The sequence below is a fragment of the Halichoerus grypus genome, chromosome 10 (assembly GCF_964656455.1).
Source record: "Halichoerus grypus chromosome 10, mHalGry1.hap1.1, whole genome shotgun sequence".
NCBI classification, from domain to species: Eukaryota; Metazoa; Chordata; class Mammalia; order Carnivora; family Phocidae; genus Halichoerus; species Halichoerus grypus.
Window position 1 is genome coordinate 35,577,635 of NC_135721.1, and position 15,048 is coordinate 35,592,682.

The 15,048-nt window shown below is 48.6% G+C and overlaps 1 pseudogene across 28 annotated transcripts in view; it reads right to left on the reverse strand.

Moving 5' to 3' along the window:
• The window catches only part of LOC118544625 (NADH dehydrogenase [ubiquinone] 1 alpha subcomplex subunit 1 pseudogene), a 297,076-nt pseudogene that overhangs the window by 123,039 nt on the left and 158,989 nt on the right, over positions 1-15,048 (reverse strand). The window contains exon 3 of one of the 28 annotated variants that reach the window (XR_013441685.1): positions 8,382-14,569. The exons of 26 other annotated variants lie outside the window; for them this stretch is intronic. The product of XR_013441685.1 is annotated as an NADH dehydrogenase [ubiquinone] 1 alpha subcomplex subunit 1 pseudogene, transcript variant X1 (transcript). Of the gene's footprint in view, positions 1-8,381; positions 14,570-15,048 lie in introns of those variants that run through there. One more of the 28 variants, XR_013441707.1, reaches the window with a different exon arrangement.

Sequence of the window (15,048 nt, forward strand, 5' to 3'; positions counted from 1 at the left end):
CACTGGGGATGGAACTGGGTAGGCCAGCTCAGCTCCAGCTCTTCCTTGTCACTCAGCCCCCTGCGTGCTATGGTCACACGTGCCCTGGATCAGAAAGCACCAGCGCCTTCCTGAACAGATGCACCAGCACGGGGAGAGCTCAGCTGGAGGGGAGCTCTCCGCAACACATTCTTGTTTATAGTCTCTCTGTTGTGCAGACAGGCAGGAAGGTAGAAGATAGCGGAGGGTCCACAATGTTGCCGTCCAACAGTGGTCCCAGGTTTTGGAAACCAGTGCAGGATGTGGCTTGGGGCGTGGTGGAAGGCAGGAAGGCGGTGACAATGGCAAATGTGGGCACTCCCCAGATGTGCACTGGACCTGGCTCAGCCGGGCAAAATGGCCAGGGACAGGTAGCCAGGGCAGGAATGCTTCTTAAAAGTGGGGTTTCTTGTGGAAGAAACCACACACCTTGGGAAATGTATCACACATTCAGGAGAGTGCACAAAATGTATCAGAGCCATTTAAGGAATAATCAAATACATGAACACTTGAATGTCCACAGCCAAGGTTAAAAATAGTAACAGCATCTTACAGAAGAGTCCTATGGTGCCCCTCCCCCAAATGGTGTCTTCCTCCTTCCCTCCACCAGAGGTGACGGCCCTCCTGACTTTCATGTTAGCCACTCTCTTGCTTTTCTTTACAAGTTTACTCCTTATGTATAATCCCTAAAACTATTGCTCAGTTTTGAGGAAGTGAGCAGCAAGCACGAACCTAGCTGGGCGGAGGAAAAGCAACATGGCCCCGAGACAGAGGCCCCAGGAAGATCAAATGCATCAGAGGCCGGCCTCAGCTTCCCTGATCATGACCCAATGACCTGGTGTCCCGAAACTGGGCCAAAAGGCAGCCCCTACTGTCCGAACATCAACTCCAGCAGAGAAACCCAGGTGATGCGATCCAAGGCGGAGCAGTATTCTGAGAAACCCACCACCTCCTTCCCATCCAGCCACTCCATCCTCCTCATGTCTTGGTGACGAGGCTCTGGGGCAAAAGGGACTCCCACCGCAGACCCAGCCCTGGAGCATTTGGGGTGGGGGAATGGGATGATGGAGCACACCGTCCCAGCAGGCAGGACTGGAAAAATGCAGGGATAAATTGAGACCCATAAGGAGTAAACTCAGGTCATATTGTGGCACCGGTAGGAAGAGCTGTGTTGCAGGATGAAGCCGCCAGCGTAAGATCCTCAAGGGCAAGGGCTGGAGACATCCAAGAGCAAAGACATCTACGTCAGTGTTCAGTTTGGAGTCCTTCAACTAATTCTTCTGATCAATATTTGTGGAATACCTTCTACGAGCCAGGCATCCCCACCCCCCCCATTAAGTCAAGTCTGTTACATGCACACATTGCTTTAGAAGAGTTTGTATGGGACATGGGTCAAGGGCCTGCCATTTTTCGCTGGGTTTGAGGCCCCGGGAATACGGGAGACCAACCATACATGGAACCCAGTGGCAGCCGGAGCTTGGAGCTATGGAAGCTGACAGCAATCTGGGGTGCTCTCACCCAGAGGTCATTCCCTACCACCTGGGCTCCTCTCTCCCTATCACCCCACCATCCACCGGTTCTTATGTGCATCTCTCTGGGCCGGCTGCCGGGTGATCATTAGCTACTCAAATGCAGCCATCCAGCTCACGGGTCTTTGTCCCCACCCCGTGCCTGGTATAATTTTCGATCACAGCCGATGGGTTAGAAAGAACTTTTTGAAAGGACAGACCATGGCATCATGAGGCAGCTTTGCTTCAAACGGGATGTTGGTTCTTTAGAGGAAGGAGGACATCCGAAGAGCAAGAGGGTAGACAGCCAATGGCTGACATCTTTCTTACGGGGGAAACGAATTATCAGAGTGTGTGCTCTTGCAGCTGTGCAGCCAGTTAATTCCCTCAATGTATCATTATGCAAATATTAATTAAAGAAGGAAGAAAATGAACATGTAATGAGCACCTACTGCATGCGTTGTATCTTTGACTCCTCCCTGGGATTAAAAAAAAAGATCACTGAGCCCTGCAGCGTTCCTGGCCCTGGGAAGTTGTCTGGTTGTAACTGAACCTTGGGGAAGGGGAAGAAGCCCTCTGGGCTGCATATTCACCTCTGGCTCCAGTCTGGTTCCCTTCCTGTCGGGGGAGAAGGCTGGGGCCACCGTGGGCTGCTGTAACGGGCTCTGTGGACGTGGCCCCCTGTAACGCTGAGGATTGAGCAGGGCTGGGCCCAGAACGAGTGCTCTCCCCGTCCTCACCAGGGTGGCCCCTTTTTGGGAAATTGAATCAGGGCATGACATTTAAATGGAGGAAAACCCCTCAGCAGCGGCAGAAAATGAAATTCACTCAGCTCGCCCAGGCAACAAAGAAACAAACTAAATCCGCCCCTCACCCCGGAAAGATAAACAATAAATAAATGTCACCTGCCATGCAAAACATCGGCAACTGCTTTTTCTTGAGACTGTGAGTCCAAACCGTGTTAAGATGTAGAAATTCTCAAGTCTACCCTCCAACAACAGACTTTAACAAACAGCAATGGCAATTAACCTCCAGATTAATAAATGTTAAATAGCCACCCGATAAGTAGTAAATGAGCTCAAAACAAGCTTTTGAGGTTGGAATCATCCTCCTTGAATTGACAGGAGGGTTTTGTTTTGCAGGGACCCCCAACACCACCTCCAGGACGCAGGGACCCCTCTCAGGAATAACACTAGATAGTTCATTATCTTAAAAACTCCAACACTTTGTGAAATTATTTAGGTAATTTGCATGTAAGGATTATACCTCTAATTCCTTCTTCAAATTCTGATTTTGGACCTTGGACTCAAAAAAACCTCACCAAAAACCAAAACAGAGGCATTTGTAATAGTTGGAGTTTAGCCACTATGGGAGTTAGCATTTCCTGGGGTGGAGGGGGAAAAAATAGATTTAAAAAATTGCACTAGAAAGTGAAATTGGATTTTAAAAAATCAATGAAGTAACCAGGCTATTAAAATGGAAAATAAGTCTGATGTCATTCTGAAAAATAAAAGGGTTGAGTCACCTGCGGAGCCACTTAATTAAGCACAGGAAGTAACAAGAGAGCTTGAGTGATTTTCCCGGTTAATGTCAGTATTTCAAAATGAGTGAGGCGTTAGGCCAAGAGCATTCCTTCTAATCAGAGAGTTAAATCGGTTCTTTTGCCCTCAGGACATCTTGATACATTTTGAAGTTGATGAAGAGCAAAAAGGAATGTATTAAAAATTATCCCAACTGCACCCAAACAGGCAAAAAAGTGAGCTTTCTGCTTGTGGTCCCTGGGGCAGTGTGTGATGGGGGCCATCGGGCTGGCCCCAGGACCCTCTAGAGCAGGGAAGGATGCCGGGTGGGCTTGGGGAGGCCGCACCTACCTTCATAAGGTCAGAGGAAGGAGTGCCAACATCTCAGTGTTGCTAAGGTTTGTAGCAGTAAGAGCAGAGGCAGTGAGGTTGGGGTTTTAACAGAAGTGACTTGGGACATGCAGGCAGCTCCAGACAAGGCCTTCCATCCTTCATGACCCAGTGTCGGGGGGTGGTTGTATGGGGCCTGGCCAGACCTCCCCTCCTACCTCTGCTAAGCAGATGCCAAGCCACTGTCAGCCCCAGCCAGCTATTAAGTCTGGGGTGCACTCCCCAGCATAGCAGCAGTGTTGGAGTGTCCCAGTCCCACCCCAGGGAAGCCGGAGGACCATCCCAAAGTGCTCTGGAGGCTCTGGGTCTGGGTCCTCTGAGCCACCTGTGGAGGAGCTCCGGAGGTCACTGCCAGATCCCAGATTACAGTAGACTCAGAGGAGGACCAGGGGCCATCCTGAGATCTAATGCTCAACGCATTACCCCCCACTCACTCCCTCTGCTGTTATCAAAGCCACCTTCCCTTTAAAAAAAAAAAAAAAGATTTTATTTATTCATTTGAGAGAGAGAGAGACAGAGGGAGCACAAGCAGGGGAAGGGCAGAGGCAGAGGGAGAAGCAGGCTCCCTTCTCAGCAGGGAGCCGGATGCGGGGCTCCATCCCGGGACCCAGAGATCATGACCTGAGCCGAAGGCAGACGCTTAGCCACCTGAGCCACCCAGGAGTCCCAAAGCCAGCTTCCTTCAGCATAGTTCAGGCTTAGGTCTTTTGATGTTGGTTGGTTGTTTTATGATCATTATTATCATTCTTTAACTGTGCTAAGAGGGAAAAAGGTGAAAACTTTAATCCTCAAATCTGACCTGGTTTGGGTGGGGTGGAGACTAGGCTTGTCCAGAAGGGCTCAACACCAAAATGGAGCCTGGCTATCAGCTAAGTGCACAAATGAAGGGGTCCTGGACACGCAGGGAGGGCCTCTTGACCGCAAGCGTGGAGTTTCTTCCCCCACCCCCGATCAGTAAGGCGGTCTGTCCTGAATAAACTGAGCGTAATTAGTGGTTACAACCAAAAATTGGCCACAGCCAGGTAGCTGCGGGTTTTGGGGAGTTCTCTTCCCCCGATGTTCATATGGATGACGCTCCATTTGTAACATCAACCAATATCAGAAGTGATTTCCCCCCCACAGGATGTCTCCTTAGTGCCTCATCTTGAAATTGACAATGCCACGCTGGGTTTTCACTTTAACTTTCTCAATGTCTCTCCTTCCCCCGACCCCCCATTCCACTCAGCAAAAAAACAGCAAATACATATTTGGTTTTCACAATTTTTAACTATTTAGCCAACTGAGAACCAGGTAAACGAATCCTAATCCTCTTTGGAAGACTGTCTTGAAGGAAATAGTTACCACACTCATCTATCTAATGCCAACAGAGCACTGGGTTGCAATGCCAGGAGCTTTGGGAATAATAGGATATTATGGGCAAGGGTGGAGTCTGACGGTTAAGTATATCCCCAGTAATACTGATTATTCTCATTTGAAAAATCTTTCCTAATTAGAGAGACCACTGGGATCAGGGGTGGGGGGCTGAAGGGAGGTGGTAGCATTGTACGCAATTGAAATAGAACATGGGCAGGGGGTCCAACATTGCAGGTTCATTGCCCTGTGCTGCTCATCTCCCCTTTCTGAGCCTCAGTTTGCTCATCTGTTAAATGGAATCAGTAACTGAGCCTTCCTTGTAAGGTCGTGATGAGACTCCTGGAACAGTCCTGGGAAGAGTTCAGCATGGTCCCCCGGATAGGATATGTACATAATTCTTTTTTTTTTTTTAAGTGAGCTCTAGGCCCAATGGGGGCTCAAACTCATGACCTCAAGATCAAGAGTCTGACTGAGCCAGCCAAGCGCCCCAACGTAATTCTTATTAGTAGCTACTGTGTCAACTTTTTTGTTCTAATTCAGTTCTTGTTTTAGACACTGGGTTGAGAAGGCAAGAGAGGAAATATGATGGATGGAACTTTAATAACAGATGTTGCTCTACTCTAATCTGGCCTGAGATCCTGTATAACATCACTCAGAATTACCTTCATCCTTGCATGACTTCAGTGATCGGGGGAAAGGGGAGCATCAGTGCAGGAGAGAAAACATTAATCCAGAACAGGCTGGAGATCACAGTAAAATGTTCTCCGCAAATTGCAGCAAATGCCTCTGCAGAGGACAAGCTCAGAGGGTTGCACTCCTTACCCAGGTGCTGGCTGGGGCAGCAGGACCATCACAGGCCCTCGGCCCAGCATTCCCTGCCTGCCTTCCCCCACTGGACGGCAGGGGAACGTGCTGGGGGGAGGTGTGCTGTTGGGATTTGTAATAAATATATTTTCCTCTCAGACCCTGTTCCGGGCCCAGAGCTCCTACACCCTTGGAATTTCCCCGCGATAAGAGTGATAAATGTGTCTTTGTTATGTTAATAAGGTGACTACTGGAAAGGTTTTAGGTAACCTAACCAAGGGGGCTGGTTGCCAGGAGAACCAACCAGGTGATTAGAGAGTGGGAGCTTTCAGTCTCTCTGCCACCCTCCTGGGAGGGGAGAGGGGCTGGAGTTTGAATCAATTACCAATGGCCAACGATTTAATCAATCATGCCTATGTAATGAAGCCTTCATAAAATCCCAAGAGGACTGGGTTCAGAGAGCTTCCAGGTGGTGGAAATGGGCTGGTTGGTGCCCCTGGAGAGAACAGGGAAGCTCCCAGCCCCGTCCCCACACCTGGCCCTGTGCATCTCTTCCATCTGGCTGTTCCTGAGTTCCATCCTTTTATAATAAGCCAGTCATCTAGTAGGTAAAATGCTTCTCTGAGTTCTAGGAACTGCTCTAGCAAAAGAATCAAACCCAAGGAGGGGTCTTAGGAACCTCTGATTTACAGCCAGTTGGTAACAACCTGGCCTTTCGACTGGCATCTGAAGTGTGTGTGTGTGTGTGTGTGTGTGTGTGTGTGTTTAAGGGGGAATCTTGTGGGACACCCTGGTGTGGTCTGAGAATTGCTTGGTGTTGTGTAGGAAGCACTTCGCCCCCCCCCCCCTCCAAATACGTTGGAATTGGGTCCAGGAACCCAAAAGAGCAGGTCTGCAGCAGGACGGGGGCTGGCATCGAGTGCTGGGCATGCAGGCCTTTAAGAAACTCTCTCCTGACGTCCTGGCCACATGCACAAACTTTCTTGCCCGTGTGAAAGCACTGGGAGAGGCGCCCTCCTGCCTGAGGAACTGTGTAAGGCTGTGAAAGAGCCGTCAATTCTAGTCACCTCTGCAAAGTTCACGGAGGTGACACCTGCTGTCATGGGGTCAAAGTGCAAATGTCACTTTGAAGCGGTTGTCGGTCATTCATTGCAGAAGGAGATAGTTAAAGGAAGAGATGAATACTCAGATCTTGCAGCTACCCTTCTCTCCCCTGTGGTGGTAATACCCAGCCCTCAATTCCGAACGCCCAGGAAGGTCGCTCATCTCCCTACCACCCCCACCCATCCCCATTCGTATCCTCCTTGCGGGTTCCATCTGACCGGGAGCGCCTGGGGCTCAGCCCCTAGCTCCCGCCACTCACTGGCTGCATGCCCCGCCTTGGGGAAGATGAGTGCTCTGCCCACGTTCTCATCTGCTAAATGGGACATGCCCTAGGGTTGGCATGTTTCCTCTGGTGACAGGCCTGGCATGGAGTCAGCCGATTTCTTTTCCCTCTCCAGATCGCCGGCCTGGCCTGACCCCTCCTCTGGAACTCTTCCCTGTGTGACTGACCTCAGCCCCCGCTGTTGCGGCCCGACCCTGGCCTGCTTCCCACACCCCGCCCGCCCGGGCCCCCCGTGTCCCTCTCTGCCAGCTGGGCCCTGACCCCCCTCCTGGCCTCCAGCCCTGCCTTTGACCTGGCACCAGTGCAAATGGGGCAGATTGCTGAGATCAGGAACAGGTCGTACTTGTCACTCATTCCAGGAGCGTCCTTTCTATGTCCCAATGATCAGCTGCATGGGGAGAAGGGGGGTGACATCACCGGGCTTCATAGTCTCTCCCAGAGGGGTCCCTCTGGGCATTTGCCCTGGGGACACATCTCCCAACACCCCGACTGACAGGCCTGGAGCTGCTTTCTGTTGGAGGGTTTGCGGCTGCAGCCCGCTGCCCACGGTGGCCAAGATCTTGAGAGTAAGGCAGCGAGGTCATCCTTTTCTGGGGGGGGGGGGAGCCGACGGAGCTTGGGCTGTGCAACCCAAGTTAAAAGTCCACGAATTTTCTGTCAGGCACCAGCCACTCCAGATGCACGAACACACCCCTAAGATTCTTGGAGAGGAACTGTTTACAAAGCCTTATGTGGGTCCTGACCCTTGATTCTTAGCTTCTTAGTCTGGTGGGGTTTGGATGTTCAATCAGGACGGGCATGGATTGATTTCACATGTGTACTGGGCTTTTGGCTGGGCCTCATCCGATCCTGCTACCTGTTGGTTCTCAGTTCCCTTTTGGGGATGACTTCTCCCCAGTGCGTTTGGTATGGGTGAGAGAACGATCTCACGCGCCACCCTCCACCAGGGACTTCTGGGAAGCAACTCTTTCTCTTCTTGCCCTGGGCCACTCACAGAAGGGTATGTGACCTAACCCTGGCTGGAAGGCCCTCCCCAGGGGTGGCATCTGCAGTGAGTAAAGCAGGAAGGAGGGTCCGCGGGTCCAGCTGAGACGTGGGACAGACGGCCTCCTCCGCGAACCAGGGTTGTACTTTCGGCTTTCCCAGCCCTCCGGAGCAGTCCTGGCCCCCACCACCCCCAGTTCCCGGAGCCCCTCATCCCCGTCCACTGCATTCTTTCATTTGAGCTAGCTGGAGTCTCTTGCTCGCCCAATACTACCAGGGTGGACACTGCCTAGCTTACAGGGAGCTCCCCGAAAACTCCATGGGGTCCCTGACAGCAGCCTGGTGTTCATGCCAGTGGAGAAAGAGATGAGGAGTTCTGGCTGGCAAGCACACCAAATGGTGTGCTCCTTTGGAGCGGGGAGCCATTGCCAATGTCCGTAACTGATGTCTCTCTTGGGAGAGCCTGTGCGTGTGCGTGCGTGTGTGCGTGCGTGTGTGTGTGTATGAGAGAGTGTTTCTTACTAGTCAATTAATAGAATATGGTTTCTTTTGTTGTTGTTACTCCTTTAAAAGGGTGAATATTTGGTGCCTGAGAGAAATCTGATGCTCCAAAGCACAGCAGTGGCCAGCAGCTCTGGGTTGGCTGTTCCAATTTGCCTGAGGAATGTCTCCAGCTAGCACAGTGTGGGCACCCCAGGACGGGTCCCCGCGGAGCCCAAGGCCCACCCTCAGCCTCGTCATCGGGATCGCAGGGGCGCCTCCGTGGCCGAGGCGAGGGCCCTCCATTCTGGAATGCCGTCACCCATGCTGGTGAGGAATGGGGCTCTGGGACAATCAGTGGTCTTCAGCGGCCAGTGGTTCAATCCACCATGTTCCTGATGATCTGTGGTGAGACTATCACCCACACATTTCTCTCCATCGTTCTTTTTTTTTTTTTTTTAAGATTTTATTTACTTATTTAACAGAGAGAGAGAGAGACAGCGAGAAAGGGAACACAAGCAGGGGGAGTGGGAGAGGGATAAGCAGGCTTCCTGTGGAGCAGGGAGCCCGACGCGGGGCTTGATCCCAGGACCCCGGGATCATGACCTGAGCCGAAGGCAGACACTTAACGACTGAGCCACCCAGGCGCCCCTCCATCATTCTTTAAAAAAAAAAAGTGTATACAACTCAGTGGCTTTTAGCACTTTCACAACATGGAGCAACCATCGCCCTATCTATTTCCAAAGCTTTTTCGTTACCTCAAACGGAAACTCTGTGCCCTTTAAGCATAGCTCCCCTTTCCTCCCCTCCCCTGTCCCAGGTGACCATCGTTCTACTTTCTGTGTCTCTGAACTTGCCTGTGCTAGGCACCTCAGCTGAGTGGAAGCACACCGTATCTGTCCTCTCGTGTCTGTTTCAGTTAGCACCGTGTTTCCGAGGTTCATTCATGTGGTAGCACGTGTCAGCACGTCATTCCTTTGTAAGGCTGAATAATATTCCATGGGGTGTAGACGCCACACTTTCTTTCTCTAGACATCTGTTGATGGACGTCTCGGTTGCCCCCACCTTTCAGCTATTATTAATAATGCTGCGATGAACACTGGTGTTCAAGTATCTGTTTGAGCCTCTGTTTTCAGTTCTTTTGGATTTATACCTAGGACTGGAATTGGCTGAGTCATATGGTAACTTGATGCTTAGCATTTTGAGGTCTCACCAAGCTGTTTTCCACAGCAGCTGCCCCATTCCACCTTCCCATCAGCGGCACACAAGAGTTTGAATGTCACTGCTTCCTCTCCAACACTTGGGGATGAAAGACTATGTCACTGTGGTTCTTATTTGGTTTGGTTTGGATTTTACTTTTTCGTTGGCTTTACTATGCAGTACATTAAGACAGTGCATAACCTTCTAGAAGGGGTAGATGAGCATAACCGAGTTATTTTTCGTCAATCAGGAAAATGCTTCCTTGATCGATATTCTCCAAACCCCTTGACACATGGTAACGATTAACTCCAGAGAAGCGTCTATCTCTTTCCATCAAGCTCCGCTGACATGAATAATTGGCAAACCTTTTTTCCTTGCCTCCATTAGTGAACCTGTGGATGTGCGCAGAGCCTATGCTGGGGATGAGCAAGCACATGGCCATGACGTCAATCCCGGGCAGAATCTTGAGCCACATAGGGCCAGGCTGTGGTTGCCAAAGCCAAACCCTTCATCACTGTGGTTTTGATTTGCATTTCCCTAACTAATGATGGTGAACATCTTTTCATGTGCTTATTGGCCATTTGTATATCTTCTCTGGAGAAAGGTCTATTCAGACCCTTTGTACATTTTTAAACTGAGTTTGTCTTTTTGTTGTTGAGTTGTAGGAGTAGTTTATATATTCTGGATATTAAATCCTTATCACATATATGATTTGTAAATATTTTCTCCTATTCTATTGGTTGTCTTTTTACTTTCTTAATAATGTCCTTTGGGGCACTGGCTGGCTCAGTCGGTGGAGCATGTGGTTCTTGATCTGGGTTGAGTTCGAGCCCCACGTTGGGTGTAGAGATTGCTTAAAAATAAAATCTTAAAAAAATAATGTCCTTTGATGCACAAAAGTCTTAAATTTTGATGAAGTCCAAACTAACTCTATTTTTCTTTTGTTGCTTATGCCTTTCTTGTCAAATCCAATAATCTGTTGCCAAATATGACATCATGAAGGTTTACTTCTGTATTTTTTTTCTGAGAATTTTATGGTTTTAGCTTTTATATTAAAGTCATTGATCCATTTTGAGTTAATTTTTGCATATGGTATAAGGTAGAGGTTCAACTTCAGTCTTCTGCCTGTGGAAATCTACTTGTCCCAGCACCATTTACGGAGGAGATTTTATTTTCCCCACTAAACAGACTTGGCAGGCTTGTCAAAAATCAATTGGCCATAGATGTGTGGGTTTATTTCTGGACTCTCAGTTCTGTTCCATTGACTTATGTTTCAATTCTTATGCCAGTACCACACTGTTTGGATTCCTTTAGCTTTGTAGTAAGTTTTGAAATCAAGAAGCACAAGTTATCGAACTTTGTTTTTCTATTTATTTATTTGAAGTATGAATGATATGCAGTATCCTTTTGGGTATATATCATAGTGATTTGGTATTTTTACACACTACGAAATGACTCCCATTATACGTCTAGTTACCATCTGCAAGGTTTTTATAATATTATTGGCTATATTCCCTATGCTGAACATTACATCCTCAGGACTTATTTTATAACTGAAAGTTTGTGCCTCTGAATCCCCTTCACCTATTTTGCTCATCCCCCAGCCCCTCCCCCTTTCTGGAAGCCACCGGTTTGTTTCCAGCATCTATGAGTCTGTTTCTGGTTTGTTTCATTTGTACATTTGTTTTGTTTTTTAGATTCCACATGTAAGTGAAATCACACAATATCTGTCTTTCTCTGTCTGATTTATTTCACGTAGCATAATACCCTGTAGACTCATCCACATTATTGAAAATGGCAAGATTTCATTCTTTTTTATGGAAGAGTAATATTCCATTGTATATGTATGCCACATCTTCTTTATCTTCTTTATCCATTCATCTACCGATGGACACTTGGGCTGCTTCCATATGTTGGCTGTAAATAATGCAACTTTGTCTTTGTTTTTCAAGATTGTTTTGGATCTAGGGGACCCCTTGAGATTCCATATGAATTTGAGAATAGGTTTCTTCATTTCTACGAAAAAAGGGTTGTTGAAATTTTGATAGGGACTGCATTGAATCTGTAGATTGTTTTGGATAGTATTGCCATTTTAACAACATTAAGTCTTCCTACCCATGAACACAGCATGCCTTTACATTTATTTAGGGCTTCTTTAATTCCTTTCAGCAATCTCTAAACCTTTCTTGAACCTATTTGTGTCTGTGACTTACATAACCTCTCAAGATAATGAGGGCCATATGTTTCCCTTACCCACTACATAAATTAGTGTTAAAACCAATAGAACACGCTGTCTCTCTCAATTTTTGCAGGCTTTCTTAATTTCAGTATTTTCAGTTTTGGTAAGCAAATCCCAGTGTGTGCTTCTGATAGCTTTCATGATTTCCTTGATATTAGATACACATATGCTCTCTCAGGCACCATCTTCACAGATTAAAAACTCATTCTTCTAGGTGTCCCCTCACACAGTTTTATCGGTTTCCCTTCTCCTAGTTCTGTTATGTTTCTGATCCAATGAGCAAACTTATATTCAACCAACTTATGTACTGCTCAACCTGCTTTAACATTTGGGTGGGAGAGACCCAAATGTCCAGTGTACTGAAGAAGAGACCTAAATGTTGATTCTATCTCCAGGTGCCATGGCAAGAGGTATTGGGAGCCCATGGCCTTGACTTCACAGAGTGAGGAGAGAGAACCAATGAAGGGGAGAGGATTTCCAGCTGGTGGTTTAGGGGAGACCCCATGGAGGAGGAACCATTTAAATAGAGGGATCAGAGTATGGGGTCCTTAGACTCATAATTAATTGAATGTCAACAGAAGCAGAGTTGGATTTTTATGAATAGGTTTCAGGAGGAATCTGAAACTTCTGAGAAATGAATGCTAGATTTTAGATGTTTTGGGATACGTGCATTTTATTGGGGGGAAAATCCGTGGCTCTCATTAGATTCTCAAAAAAAAGTAGGTCAGGCTCAAGGAAGATCCTTCCTAATGAGGGACTGATCAGAGGGCTCATTCCTACTTGTTGCTAGGAAGCTCCATGCGGATGCAGAGAATTATTATTATGTACATGGGCCAGAGGCTAATGCATCCAGAGGCTCTGAACCTAGATTCAAGGTGCCCAAACAAATTATATATTTGTTTTATGTTTTTATTTTAGCACATTTTCCCAGAAACAGTCAGTCATCTGATTCTTAGAGGTCATGACCCCAATAACCAAGCAGTGGGGGCCCTAGAAGGCAAGTTCTCTTAGTGAGGACACATGAGGGAGAGGTAGAGATGGTGCAAAGGAGGGAGGCCCAGGTGGGATAGAGAGCAAGAGGCTTTAGCTATCAGAGGACAGTGCTGAGTCCCTGGGCTGCTGATGGGCCAGGTGAAGAAACCCTGAAATTGAGGGAAAGACAGAAGGAAAAGAATTCAAACTGGGGATCTTCAGAGTCAACTTTCAAAGCTCAGTGCAAAAGCTTCCTTCTCGGGGCGCCTGGGTGGCTGCGTCAGTTAAGCATCAGCCTCCAGCTCAGGTCATGATCCCAGGGTCCCAGGATGGAGCCCTGCATTGCGCTCCCTGCTCAGCGGGGAGTCTGCTTGCCTCTCTCCTGCTGCCCTTCCCCCCAGCTCATGCTCTCCCCTCTCCCCCTCTTTCTTTCTCAAAAAAAAAAAAAAAAAAAATCTTTTGAGAAAAAGCTTACTTCCAGAGGGCCTGGCCTGACTTCCCAGCCTTGGGAAGATGCTGACATCGCCTGTCACCTGTCCCTGAGCCCCTGAGTCTCTCACTCTCCCTCCAGCCCAGGCACTCTTCAGAGCTAACAGGAAGTCTGCTGGGCCTCGCACATAACAGATGTCTGGGCTCCCTACCCTTCCCCAAAGGCCAACCCCCTCATTCTTGGAAGGGGACCCTCTGGAAGACTGGGCCACCACATCAGTTACATGAGCATGGTAATGGCACTGACAGTCACCTCTGGGTGTATTCAAAAGATAAGCTGCCCCAAATGTGCTTCCTCCCTTCACTGTGGTCACGATGACACACAGACAGAGTTCCCTAGGACTCGGATCGCCCTGCCCTTCGAGATGCACCAGAGCTCAGACTGCTGGTCAGTTCGGCTTTACCGTGGGCTTGAGACGGCAGGCTCCCCGGTCCCTCACCTTATGGGCTGCTTGTGTCCCAGGCAGGGAGCAGGACTGTTGGCAGGGCAGGATCATGGGAAGGCCTGAGAACAGGCACAGCAGTTAGGTTCCTGGCGGAGACTTCCCTTTTTGCACAGTCTCCAGTGACCCTGATGCTGGTGGCAGGAGGAATTCCGGTGGCAGGAGCGGACACAAGCACGTGCGTGGAGGGGATCTTCTGTGGGCTGCCGAGGCCCCCAGACAGCACCCGGGGCCTGGCCAAGGAGACGATGATTTCCATTTTGATGAACGTGATTGGAGAGCCCGATAATTCACACCTCACCAGCAGCATGCCACCAGAATCATAAAATAAACACGTCATTGTGTTTTCTCATGACAAGCTGCCCTTTTGTCTTTTTCCTGCTCTTCCACGATGGCATCTGCTGGCTGCTGAGTCACTCTGCAGGTGACGAGCAGCCCACCCCATGTGTGTGCGCTCTGCGGCCATTTGCAGCCTGTGGTTCCCCCATGAGTCAGTAGAATTGGGACACCGCTGAGCAGATGTTACGGAGGTGACACAACCGTCACAGGGTGCGTGCCAAGGAGGAGTTTTGAATCTTTGAAGAGAAGAACTACGCTCAAGTTTATTTTGAATACGCTGAGTCATGGCTGCTTGAGGACAAGGCTCAGCTGTAGGCGCCAACAGCAAACCCAAACCCTGGGGCATTTTGTCTGGTGCAAATTCGGAAGTTTCTAGAAAACGTTATTTCGAGAAGAACGAAAACCTTTTTTTTTTCCTGCAACACTTGCAATTGTCTGTAAAGCTTTAAAAACGAAAACGTAGACAAATTAATTTCCTACGCATGCTAAAGTAAAAGGCAGTGGTTCATATATTTAAAATTTTAAATCAACTTTCAAATGTATAATTTTTTTTTATAAACTCAGTACAGAAGGAGGAGGGTACAGGAGAATGGGGAAGACCCAGGGTCAGAGAGTTTATAACTCACTGAAAATGTGACCAAGGCATCTCTACTTTCAGTGTCTACAATGATGTTGACCCTTGCAATTTGGTTGGTTGGTTGGTTGGTTTTGGACAGAGTGTCTTTCTGAAATCTCAAAGGAGCCAAATTAGGCATCTTTTGGGGTGGGTCTCCTCAGCCACACTGAGTCCTCTCAAGTCCTGGGCGGCTGGCTGGGTGGAGTGAAGGCCCTGTGGAGGCTGCTGGTAGGATTTAGGACACTCTCTCCTGGTGCAAGGGGCAGACTCGCAGCTCTAGAGATGTGAGTGTGGGGTGGAAGGGGA